This window comes from Hyla sarda, chromosome 13 (assembly GCF_029499605.1).
Source record: "Hyla sarda isolate aHylSar1 chromosome 13, aHylSar1.hap1, whole genome shotgun sequence".
Classification (NCBI taxonomy): Eukaryota; Metazoa; Chordata; class Amphibia; order Anura; family Hylidae; genus Hyla; species Hyla sarda.
Window position 1 is genome coordinate 18,266,704 of NC_079201.1, and position 13,681 is coordinate 18,280,384.

At 45.0% G+C, this 13,681-nt stretch overlaps 2 protein-coding genes across 10 annotated transcripts in view; one reads left to right on the forward strand and one right to left on the reverse strand.

The window, feature by feature from the left end:
- Positions 1-13,681, reverse strand: part of ARHGAP40 (Rho GTPase activating protein 40) — a 263,780-nt gene that overhangs the window by 148,862 nt on the left and 101,237 nt on the right. The window lies entirely within an intron of this gene.
- The window catches only part of PPP1R16B (protein phosphatase 1 regulatory subunit 16B), a 70,292-nt gene continuing 60,208 nt past the window's right edge, over positions 3,598-13,681 (forward strand). The window contains exon 1 of the mRNA XM_056549635.1: positions 3,598-3,755. The gene's annotated coding sequence lies outside the window, so the exon portion shown is untranslated. The remainder of the gene's footprint in view (positions 3,756-13,681) is intronic.

Genomic DNA, 13,681 nt, shown 5'->3' on the forward strand with positions numbered 1-13,681 from the left:
AGAGGGGTCCAATTCGTGTCTAAATTCTGGAGGGCTCTCTGTAAACAACTCAAGATTAAATTAAATTTTTCCTCTGCATATCATCCCCAGTCCAATGGACAAGTAGAAAGAATTAACCAGATCCTGGGTGATTATTTGCGACATTTTGTTTCCTCCCACCAGGATGACTGGGCAGATCTCCTTCCATGGGCCGAATTTTCGTATAACTTCAGGGTCTCTGAATCTTCCTCCAAATCCCCATTTTTCGTGGTGTACGGCCGTCACCCTCTTCCCCCCCTCCCTACCCCCTTGCCCTCTGGTCTGCCCGCTGTGGATGAAATTTCTCGTGACCTTTCCATTATATGGAGAGAGACCCAAAATTCTCTCTTACAGGCTTCTTCACGCATGAAGAGGTTCGCGGATAAGAAAAGAAGAGCTCCCCCCGTTTTTTCCCCTGGAGACAAGGTATGGCTCTCCGCTAAATATGTCCGCTTCCGTGTCCCTAGCTACAAGTTGGGACCACGCTATCTTGGTCCTTTCAAAATTTTGTGTCAAATTAATCCTGTCTCTTATAAACTTCTTCTTCCTCCTTCTCTTCGTATCCCTAATGCCTTTCACGTCTCTCTTCTCAAACCACTCATCCTCAACCGTTTTTCTCCCAAATCTGTTCCTCCCACTCCTGTTTCCGGCTCCTCGGACGTCTTCTCGGTCAAGGAAATTTTGGCTGCCAAAAAGGTCAGAGGGAAAAATTTTTTTTTAGTAGACTGGGAGGGTTGTGGTCCTGAAGAGAGATCCTGGGAACCTGAGGACAACATCCTTGACAAAAGTCTGCTCCTCAGGTTCTCAGGCTCCAAGAAGAGGGGGAGACCCAAGGGGGGGGGTACTGTTACGCCGAGCGCTCCGGGTCCCCGCTCCTCCCCGGAGCGCTCGCTTCACTCCCTCCGCTGCAGCGCTCCGGTCACGTCCTCTGACCCGGGGCGCTGCGATCCTGCTGCCAGCCGGGATGCGATTCGCGATGCGGGTAGCGCCCGCTCGCGATGCGCACCCCGGCTCCCCTACCTGACTCGCTCCCCGTCTGTTCTGTCCCGGCGCGCGCGGCCCCGCTCCCTAGGGCGCGCGCGCGCCGGGTCTCTGCGATTTAAAGGGCCACTGCGCCGCTGATTGGCGCAGTGGTTCCAATTAGGGTTTTCACCTGTGCACTTCCCTATATTACCTCACTTCCCTTGCACTCCCTTGCCGGATCTTGTTGCCTTAGTGCCAGTGAAAGCGTTCCTTGTGTGTTCCTTGCCTGTGTTTCCAGACCTTCTGCCGTTGCCCCTGACTACGATCCTTGCTGCCTGCCCCGACCTTCTGCTACGTCCGACCTTGCTTCTGCCTACTCCCTTGTACCGCGCCTATCTTCAGCAGCCAGAGAGGTGAGCCGTTGCTAGTGGATACGACCTGGTCACTACCGCCGCAGCAAGACCATCCCGCTTTGCGGCGGGCTCTGGTGAAAACCAGTAGTGGCTTAGAACCGGTCCACTAGCACGGTCCACGCCAATCCCTCTCTGGCACAGAGGGTCCACTACCTGCCAGCCGGCATCGTGACAATCCTCTACAGAACCAGTACAACCAGTAAATATTTATGGTTCTTCAGATCACTGAATTGTGATAATAGATCAGGCACAACTTTAAAGTTTGGGATAGCAAACCACCCTGCCGTGACCAAAATTTAGGGATGCAAACAGGTTTTTTTTCAGTATGTGGGAATGGACTAAAATGCCAGCGTGAACAACAGGAAAAGCTTTAGATAAGCCCTGTTGTTTCAATAAAATGTTGTATAAATTAATAGAACAAGCAAACATAACAACCTTTGTGATGTATCTTATCAGAGAAAAATGCTCCTTTCTTCTCTCATCAGACTCCTCCCCAGCCCCCCTCCTAAACTTTCATTCACTCTGAGAAAAAATATAAATTTAATTTTGTCTTAACAACTGAGGGATCAAGTTAAATGCTGTCCATACAAATCTAGGAAGTAAAGGGGCAACAAGAGAGATGGGAAGGGGAATAATTCGAGAGAGCAGGAAGCAAACAGAGACTGCAAAGAGAGTACACAAGAGCTTACTGTAAGTATTGTGAGTCACTGTAGGTTAGTATTATTTGGTCACTGTACATTAGTATTATTTGTTTACTGTAGGTTAATATTATTTGGTCATTGTAGGTTAGTATTATTTGGTCACTGTGGGTTAGTACTATTTGGTTGCCTTAGATTAATATTATTTGGTCACTGTAGATTAATATTATTCGGTCACAATATGTTAGTATTATTTAGTTTCTATATGTTAGTACTATTTGAGCACTGTATGGGGGCATGCATTTAGGATTGTGTGTGTGGTGGGCCACGGGGTGTAATGAGATGAGGTATGGGGAAGATGTTGTATGTAGGTGGTAACCCCTAAATGTTCGTGGCGCCAGGGCGTGGATTTCCCGGTAGTACCGCTATCCCAAGGTTAGGCAGGGCAATAATAGTCCAAGATCAGGTTAGAGTTAACAGTAGCTTTACTGAGGTAGACAGTTGGAAATAGTCTTTACAGCTAGGCCAGGATCCCAGAGAGGTGGCCAGTAACACGAAAGGACCTTGCAGCTTGCTGGGACTTGTAGTGACTTTGACAGACTTTAGGGCAGCCACACTGACTATAATAGACTTGACTTGACTGTAGGTAGTGACAGCAGACATAGATGAGATGACTTACTGACATATGGCTGTAGGTAGGCTTGAGGCCTCCAGGTATGCTGGACACTAGCTCTGAGACGTCTGGTCTTTACAGTTCCTCAGGATTGTAATGGCTCCCCCTCTTATAAAGGGGGGCTGAGCCAGAAGCCCAAAGGTCAAGCTGCAGGTCACCTGGTTAGCTGGTGCTCTCTGGGTAACAAACACATCATGTGAACACATTATCATGTGACTAACTCAAAGGTCCTAAAAGGTCCTTTATGCATAACACTATGCATAATATATATTACTATGGGGGAGACACTGCAGGAGAGCCCCTAGGACACAGAGGAACTCAACCTGACAGGGCCTAGGTACTGTATGGGACTATATCCCGTACTGGGACATCACATCTGGCTCTGTACAGAGTCTTACTTTTACACTGTATAGCATTGTTATTTAGACAACTTTTAGCAGTTTTATTTGATCAGTGTACGGTGTGGATGGTCACTATACATTATTGTTCTTTGTACACCATATGGGCGTAAGGGTCATGAAAAGAAGGTACCACACAGGCCAACACAAAGCATATACTACCGGTGAATAGAATATTAATCTATGCAATGGCACGACAGTGGTCCACCAGAGACTGATGTGGACCGGATGAATATATAAAACAATGCCAGATCATGGATCCATTGAAAAAAATATGCGTTCAGATAACATAAAATAGAGTGCTAATGTAAGCCTATAGAGAGTGCAGTTGACACCGGTGTGGCATGCATCGGAGAAGACACACAGCTGGTGGTGTATGGCAGATGGAGCAGCACTAGGCTGTGCTGTAGGTGGAGTTGTATAATGAGACGTCTCTGCACTCTCCCCTTCCTCCTCCCTTGGTTGTGAGGCTGCAGCAGACGCCTCCTCTCTTTACCCTGCAGAGCAAGTAGTACTGTGTCTATACGGCTGTGTGCAGGGCTGTCTGCATTAGTCCCTCTATGCTGTCACTTGGATCTCAATCCCTATTTGCATTGGTTCCCAAGTGCCGTCTACCAGAGCCTTGACTGCTGCTACCAGGCTGCTAATACAGGTATGTACAGATATATATATATATGTATGGTCGAGATGGTCTGTACCAATGTCTATGTATATTTTATCTGCATACCCTAAATATATGCATATTATACCATGACGATGAGAATATACGTGTGGATCAAAGCATATAGAGCAATTCTAGCATATGTTTTATTCTTAATAATGGAGAATTAGAATGTATCGGTGTATAGGAACATGAAAGCTCCCGTCACTTTGCTGCAGGTGCTTTATCCTCAATGGACACCTTCTACCTGTATATGGCCCTATCGGTCGGTGAGCGAACACGTGTAGTGGTCATCCAGCTATTGCTATATTACTATAGGGGGAATTGGCACTAAGAACGAGTCTGGATCCATCGATCGGCCAATGTATTTATTACCTACTCAGGACCTCTGTAGACAGAATGGGCTCTTGTCGATGCCTAAAGCTAATGGGAGGTATCAAGTCAGAGATCTTGTAGTATGGCTAAGGCCAGGTTGCATTGCAGTGGCCATCCAGATGTTGCAAAACTACAACTTCCAGCATGCCCGGACAGCCAACGGCTGTCCGGGCATGCTGGGAGTTGTAGTTTTGCAACAGCTGGAGGCACTTTGGTTGGATAACACTGCCCTAGAGGTTTCTTCCATAGGGTTTTTTTCCTCTTCTGAATGCTGGCTGTCCAGGCAACATCTGGAGGGCCACAATTTGGAGACCACTGTTAATGTAAGCCAATATCTAAATATCTTTGGGGGCTGCCCTAGGGTTGTATCATAGAACCATCTAATCTGCCCAATGGTGGCGAAGGCGACCGTCACATTATTTGGTTACTTTACCCACCTTCTGTAATCCTATATTCGTAGCTGTTAGCATTTTTACAGAATCCCGGGACGCAGCTGCACCGCAGGTGCCCAACTGCACGCAGGTGCCCATCTGTGTCATGCAACATTCGCGTACGCCGATTCCGCTCGTAAAAATGTAGAGTTTGCATTTTAAAAGTTTCTATCCATATACATGGCCAGGAAAGAAAGTTCTGACAGCTAAAGTTCAACCTAAGGAAATACAAAGTCAAAAGAATTTATACGTGGAACACTTCCAGGGATAAATAATTCCAAGAAGCACATAGGAGAACATAGGACTGAGGGTTAAGGAAAGTGCAATAAAGTAGTTCCTGGAAGGTCTTTGTTTGTCCTGCGAAAGTCTAAGGCTGCATTCACATCAGGCTTTGTGAACGCATTTGGGGTAGGTACCTGCAAAGCTACCTGTCCCTATGTTAAAGGCACCTATTCAACCAAATGGGTGTCCTTTTTGTATCCATCATGGTGGCTTGGGTTACCATAAAAAGCGGTATATTGTTATTTTTTAAAAACATTATGGCCACTGGCTAAAGTGTATAGATACAGTGGCATACAGTGGAAGTATGTATTAAGGAATGCTCCAATACTGAAGCATATACCTGAAGCGTCGTGTTAAAAGAACCTAATGGTGCCCATATAACTAAAAAAAATTTGGGAGAGATAGTTCTCGGTCCAAAGAACGATCTCCCCATACACATTAACGTTCATTCATTTTGGTTGAAATGTTGTGGGCATTCGAAGGAGAGAGAAGTGGTGGCAGCTGAAATTCAACATGCCCGATCCTACCAGAGGCCAAAAGACCTCCATACACTTTAGACGTTTGGCCGGTACCACTGAAGTCACTGAGTTCAGCCGACTTTTGACTAAAGTGTATGAGGACCTTATCACAGGGTTCCCAACCAGGGTTCCATGGAACTTGGGTAGAGTTCCCCCGAAAGACAGTGACATATATCAACTTTACAGGAAGTATGAAGTAGGTGTAGGGGTGAAACATGAAGGGGACATTTTCGTCAGGGGTTTCTCCATTGCAAAAAATGGTGGGAATTACTAGTCTAAGATGTCAAACTAAGATGAAAATAGATTATTCACAAAAAATATAAAAATTAGAGATTGGGCAAGACAATGCTCACAAGTGTGATATGGCCTACATTTATAGCTGTAGCCACAGTACTCTATGCTCTTTAGAATGGATACCAATAGTACTAGACAGACCACAGTGAGGGTCCCACTTACTATAAGGTTATGTATTGGAGTTCTACTGTGGGTTTGACAGCAAGAAAAGCACTATGTGACAGAATTGACGACTGAGGCTCTAAATGTCTCCGATGTGAGGAGACTAAGAATGGTCATGGTCAGGGATTCTTGGTCGGTGAGTGTTCACCATATGAACGGGTCACTACAGCTGTTTACTAGTCAGAACTAGAAATGAAAAAGAGAAATATAATTGAATACCTTAATGTTATCTCATAATATGTCTAACATAAGCTTTGGTCTGTTGGACAGTAAAGGGTTTCATTGGTTTTCCTGGTGTCCATGATATTAAATTTTTTTTTTCTTGGGAAGTTTAATCTTTTGCAATTCCCGAGTCGCAAATGTATCCTTTATCAACAGGATAACAGGCTGATCTAGGTGGAGATGACCACTGGGAGCCCATGATCACAAGAATGGAGGAAAACCAGCCCTGAATGAATTGGATTGTACTGTGGAGGTCCCGGCAGTCAGACCCCCACCTAGCAGCTTGTTACATAGTACATAGTTTGTCCATCAAGCTCAGCCTAAAACCCTACTGCGTTGATCCGGAGGAAGGCAAAAACCCCAATGAGACTGATGCCAATTTCCCCAGTTGCTCCTTCCCAACTCCAATATGGCATCAGAATATGTTTTGGGATTAACATTATAACTTGTGAGTTGGTAATACCCCTTTAAAAGATCCTGAAGGCATTTTTCATTCCAGATATCTGCAGATGGCTAGGCTTTCTGTCACCTGGGGCAAAAATTTGGTTCTCTGCCCTAACTCTAAAAAAATATAGGAGGTCCAGCGAAAATTATGCCCCGTTTTGGGCATGCTAAGTCATGTGAAGAAGGGCACTATATGCCTAAAATGTGCCACCTTCTGCTTTTCCTGTGATGTCTGCACAATTTACGAAGTGATAATAAGGTATCTGAAGTATTAGGGAAGCTTTTGGGCTGGACCTTCTATATTTTGCCTCTCTAAGGTGTTTGTCCTGCACAATGTACCTGCGCTGTCTGGGGCTGCCCAGATGAGCCTAACCGCTTACTCAAATCTGTCCTAACTCTATATCTAAATGCCTTGACCAAGACAGAATTGCTTGTTTGTGCCCCTATCTCCTCAGCTATGCCCCATACACTAACTGTATGCTGCACTCTGAGGGACATTTACGAAGATTGATGTGAGTTGTGAACTTGTTTAGAGCACAAATGTCTCAGAGAAAGTGGTGGATGTGTGTCAAATTTATCAAATGGCACACAGACTTTGATGTATATCATAGAACTGTTCTACTTCAGTCTGGTTAAATCTCGCAGAGAAGTGGTGGGCATGCGATAGGATAGGGCATACGATGTCAGATCGCCGGGGTCCCGCTGATGGGGACCCCCGGGATCTCCCCTCCGGCACCCCGCTATCATTACTGCACAGAGCACACTCGCTTTGTGCGTAATGACAGGGGCTGGAGCATCGTTAAGTCACAGCTCCGCCTCTTGTGATGTCACGGCCCACCCCCTCAATACAAGTCTATGAGAGGGGGCGTGGTGGCCATCACACCCCCTCCCATAGACTTGCATTAAGGAGGCGGGCCATGACGTCACGATGATCCGGCCACCGTATCGCCCGTCAATACGAACAGAGCGAGTGTGCTCTGTGCAGTTATGATAGCAGGGTGCCGCAGCGGAGATCCCGGGGATCCCCAGCAGTGGGACGTCGGCGATCTGACATCTTATCCCCTATCCTTTGGATAGGGGATAAGATGTCTAGGTGCGGAGTACCCCTTTAAGGACACAGGGTGTACCTGTATGTCCTGGTCCCATTACCGTTGTTTGAAGCGTGCTTACAAGCTGAGCATGCTTCAAACCCCGTGGGTCCCGACTGCTATCAGCAGCCAGGACCCAGGGTTAATGCTGAGCATCACCGATCGGGCTGATGCCCGGCATTTACCCTTCAGACGCTGCGATCAAACTTGATTGCGGCATCTAAAATGAAAGTAAAACTATCCCGGTAGCTAAGCAGAACTGATTGGGACCATCATGATGAAATCGCAATGTCCCGATCAGCTGAGAGGATGGCGGGAGGGCCCCTACCTGCCTCCTTGCCATCCGATGGTGATCCTCTGCTGCCTCCAGCCTCTGCAGGCTGGAGCAGCAGAACACTGATGACACTGTTCAGTGCTGAGCAAAAGCTCAACATTGAACAGTATATGCAATCGCAAGATTGCATGTTACAGCCCTATGGATAAAATGTGTAAAAAAAAAAAAAATTATTATCAAATGTGAATAAGCCCCTCCCCTAATAAAAGTTTGAATCACCCCCTTTTCCCATTTTTAAATTAATGTAAACAAAAATAAATGTAAACATATAAGGTATTGCCTACAGAATAAAGATAAGATGTAATTTTTACCAAAAAGTGCACTGCGTAGAAAGGGAAGCCCCCAAAAGTTACTTAATTTCACCTCACAAATAGATTTTATTTGTTTCGTAGCAGATTATGTTATAAAATAAGTGATGTCATTACAAAGTACAATTGGTGACACAAAAAACAAGCCCTTTTATGGGTCTGTAGGTGCAAAATTGAAAGTGTGATGATTTTTAGAAGGTGAGGAGGAAAAAATGTAAGTGCAAAAACAAAAATTGGCCAGATCCTTAAAGGGGTACTACCCTGGAAAACATTTTTTTTAAATCGACTTGTGCCAGAAAGTTAAACAGATTTGTAAATTACTTCAAATATTAACCCTTCCAGTACTTAGTTGCTGTATGTTCCAGAGGAAGTTCTTTTCTTTTTGAATTTCCTTTCTGTCTGACCAAAGTGTTCTTTGCTGACACCTCTGTCCATTTTAGGAACTGTCCGGAGCAGGATAGGTTTGCGATGGGGATTTGCTCCTACTCTGGACAGTTCCTGACATGGACAGAGGTGTCAGCAGAGAGCACTGTGGTCAGACAGAAAGGAAATTCAAAAAGAAAAGAACTTCCTCTGGAACATACCACAGCTGATAAGTACTGGAAGGATTAAGATTTTTAAATAGAAGTCATTTACAAATCTGTTTAGCTTTCTGGCACCAGTTGATTTAAAAAAAATTATTTTTCCATATGGGTACCCCTTTAAGGCCAAAAAGAGTCCTTAAAGGGGTACTCCGCTACTCAGCGTTTGGAACAAACTGTTCCGAACGCTGGAGCCGGGAGCTCGTGATGTCATAGCCCCACCCCCTCATGACGTCACACCCCGCACCCTCAATGCAAGTCTATGGGAGGGGGCGTGACAGTCGTCACGCCCCCTCCCATAGACTTGCATTGAGGGTGCGGGGTGTGACATCATGAGGGGGAGGGGCTATGATGTCACGAGCTCCCGGCGCCGGCTCCAGCGTTCAGAACAAATGCTGAGCAGCAGAGTACTTCTTTAAGGGGTTAATACAATTGTTGCATAGAGCTATGAAGATAGTTCTATAGGGCAGGTTTGACGAAATCTGACCTGTGCAACATTGGTGCGACATTTCACAAAAAATCGCATACAATAAATCAGTGACCACTGCACAAAGTCCTAAATGATCTGTCATAAAAATTGTTGTACGGGGTCAACCTGCGACTTTTCATGTGACAAATTTAGACGAAAGAAGCAGCGTAAATGGTTTGATGAATGCCTCTCTCTGCCTTACCTAGCTAAACCATAGGCGGTAGAGTGTCATGGAGGTAGGAGGTAGAGTGGCAATGAGTTGTTTCTCATCTTCTCCCTCTTTGTGAATCAGCAACAATGGAAAAGATAGAGAAGCAGATTGTGGGAAAACAAGACCACGGCTAATACTCCCTCGCACGCCACCTACTCGATTGAATGTTTGAGTGGGCTGAAACCACAGCTTGTCGTCTTACCTAATCTGCAGTTTGTTAAGTGGGTGCGATGGGGATATTATTCTTCACCGACATGTTGTTCTGAAGTTCATCTTGTAATTGTTCAGTTACTCATGGTTATTGCTTAGACTGTTCGGTGAATCATCTGGATTTTGATCTGGGCAACCAGAACCTTAAAGGGGTACTCCACCAAAAACTATGTCGATCTCCGGGCCGGCAGCAGCAGCGTCCAGAACACGGAAGCTTGGAGCTTCTGTGTTTGTGACGCCATGCCACCTACATTCATGTCTATGGGAGGAGGCGTGACTGCTTTACATAAATGGAGGAAAAAAGCGGAGGTAGCGCCGGGTGCGGTGTAGGTCTTTAGTCGGTGTAGGTGGGTATCCAGATGGGGGTGGCGTATTCCTTGCCGGTGATGGTAGCTTGGTATGCAGGCCAGCAGCGTGGGGACGGAGCCCAGAGGAGAGTCCGTAGAGAAATGCAGAGGTGTAAGAGAAAAAAAGCTGCGATGGCGCTCCCAAGGAATTAACCCGAAGTCGTGGGTATTGGTGAAAAATAAATAATTTATTCTTACAGCATAAGAAATCAAAGAAAATAATAAATATAAAGCAAGACGCGTTTCGGGAGTCACAGCTCCCTTTTTCAATTGCAATTGAAAAAGGGAGCTGTGACTCCCAAAACGCGTCTTGCTTTATATTTATTATTTTCTTTGATTTCTTATGCTGTAAGAATAAATTATTTATTTTTCACCAATACCCACGACTTCGGGTTAATTCCTTGGGAGCGCCATCGCAGCTTTTTTTCTCTTATACCTCTGCTTGACATAAAAGGCTTTTCCAACAATGGACTTTTTATATCACCTATCCATATTTCCCTGTTTACTAGAATGGGGTCATAAGCACCTTCATTTCTTCTTACTGCACAACCACAGCTTGAATGGAGCGATGGTCGAGCAAGTGCCCTGCAGCTCCATTCAGTGTCTATAGGGCTGACGGAATCAGCCAAGTGCCATACTCTGAAGAACAGAGAACATGTTCCAGCACTAACTGGTCAAAGTAAAACTTCTTTATTTCAGCATTTAAAATCAAGATACATCAATGGAAGCCAACACAGTCACAGGCCGACGCGTTTTGCATCCCCATGAATAAGGCTACAACCGAAGCCCGTCAGACTGTGACTGTGTTGGTATCTGGATTTTAAATGCTGAAATAAATAAGGAAGTTTTACTTGGACCATTCTGTGCAGGTGTTCTCTGATCTTTGGATTAAGTAGCTGAATTCTTTCAGCTGTCTGTGCACGTTGGAGTCCAGGAGGGTTGAGAGCAGGTGAGCTGTGGTTGCATTGAGACAAGTGCTACATTCAGTTGTCTCTGCCTGTCCCAAAGACACTGTCAACTTTCCCTTTCAATTCCTCACCATTTTAAAGAATGCTAGTCATCATGAATAGCAACATAACTGAAAGGGAACTTGTCACCTGTTTCACGCTGCCCAGAATGCACCAAAACAGGTGCAGGGAGCGGGGTCCCATAACACTATCATTTAGTCTGAAAGGATTGGGCTTATCATAATTTAAAATAGTCACCTGGACCGGGCTAAGTAGTTAAGTGTGTGTAGGGGGGGAGGCGCCTGGACAGTCTCCATTCAACTGGAGAAATCCAAAAACCCTTAGTAAACGACAATAACTAAATGAGAACAATACATGAGACAAATACGGGTGCATTCACATCTCAGATAGCATATCCGGCAGAGGGATACTCCAGGAGAATAAAACCGCCTCCTACCGGTTTCGCGACGTACACTATTCATTTCAATGAGCCGAATAGAGTCAGCTAGTGTCTCTGGTCAGCTCATTATCCGACCATATCGTTTTATTTCTTAATGGTCTAATCACACGTACAGTATTCTGCACAGATTTGATGCGCAGACTTAACGCGCAGGACTTTCTGCTGCAGATTCCAATGTAACCTGAACACAGCTTGAAATCCTGCGCATCAAATCTGCGCAGAATACTGTACGTGTGAAAAGACCCTTAACCAAATTTAAAAAAAATGGATACAGTCGCAGAATAAGCCGACCAGAGACTCTAGCTGACTCCAGTCGGGCTTATTGAAATCAATGGGGTATGACAAGGATCCAGCAGGGGGCGACTTTGAAATTCCCCCGCTGTATCTGGCTGTCGGATTTGCAATCCGAGATGTGAATGCACACTAGATCTTGCTCACTTGGGGTTATTTCAGTGTCTGGTTGTTTCCTTGTCCTTTTTTGCTTCTGTTATATAAAGTGCGAGACACAAAGGTTTATGTAGTCTCGAATGAGGGCATCTGGAAATCCATAAACTGTGTATAGGTGAGTTCTCATGTGATGCTGCTTATAAGCACAGAGCCATGGCCTACATAGAAAAGACCTCACGGCAAAAGTACCAATAGGCCTCAGATTATATTATAAAGCCAGAATTTGCCACCTAGGACTAAGGGCATAAAGTACCCCCCCAAACACACACCATTTATTGACCTATAGATTATTGTGCTGCCTTCTTGTTTCCATACAATGCAGATGCTCTGGAGCAGGGAGCCCAGCACAGGTTCTCACCACCCTAAAGCAAATTGGATAGGACACACTTTATGACTTATTCCCTAGAAAGGCTGCCCTGTCAAAATGTGAATGGATCTTGGTACAACGACATTGTTCAATCTATGGATTTGACGGAAGTCCAATAGACTTGCATGGTACTTCTGCAAAATCCGTAAGATAAAATGCAGTAGTCTCACGCAAGTCTCCGGCCTCAGACCGTGTAGCACAAATTTAAGCAAATACCCCGCCACTGGAGCCAACACCGGAGTTGCGCTTTAAACAATAACTAGACTGTATAGGGGAAAAAAAATTATAAAAATGTTTAATTTTATGGCCCCTGCATTATTTTGACTTAATTCTATTATTGTATAATTTCCCTTCTTATTGGTACAAATATTCGGTCAACCAGGTTGCAGTGCAGCCAGAGACATTACATCACAGCCAACAGCTCTCTGGGCACGCTGGGAGTTGTAGTTTTGCAACAGCTGAAGGCACATTGGTTGGGGGACACTGGACTAGGGGATAGGAGTAAGAAGTAGGACTTTGCAAAGTCATGGTTTTTTAAGATTTTATGCCAGTCGGAGGATTGTCTCCTGAATACCCAGAAGCTAAGGCTTTGCTGTCGGATACATTTTTGAAGTCCACCTTTATTGGAGAAGAAACCAATATCGACCATTCCATTGCCAGTGACACTTGAAAAATAGCTTCCCCTACGATTGCTTTTTTCTATATCACCAGGATTAGGATGTTAATTTTCTTTCCCTTAAGATGCATATTTAGACCGATAAGACCTTGGCAGCTGTTCAAGACACCTGGATGTGTAGGTAGTAAATCCTTGGCTCGATAAAAAAAAAAAGGAAATACATCCGAAATGGTGGATACGGGCCTATTCTTTATCGTGTTATTACACATTCTGTGCATATTCCATTGTCATATCATGGCTCATACTCCACGCTGTGTGTGACTGCAGGAAGCCGCCGAGTGGCCCAGTCTGTATCTGTCTTTCCTGCTTCAGTTTCATCTGACGCCTCTGTTTCTCTTACCATACAGGATGTGTCACACAGCTGAATGATCAGAGATTAAACCCCTCGTTGCAAATTAGGTCACGTTGCTGCTTTGTGTATTCCATCTATTTAAATGGGACACCAACACCCAGCGTCCGGCGTGGCACATTGGGTCCAGTACATGTGATTATTTTTACAGTCCGACCTCCATCGATACAGAACAAGTGCATATGTAATCGAACTGTAAACATCGTTCAACACGTGGGTCATGTCATCAGTAAAGATTACGTAGTTATCCAACTAATGCATTCACTTCAAATAGCTGATCGGCTAGAGGTACCGGGTGTCAGATCCCTGGCAATCTAATTTTGGTTGCCTTTGGATATGGGATCTTAAAGGGGTATTCCAGGATTTTTTTTTATTTGACTGTGCTACAGAGGCTG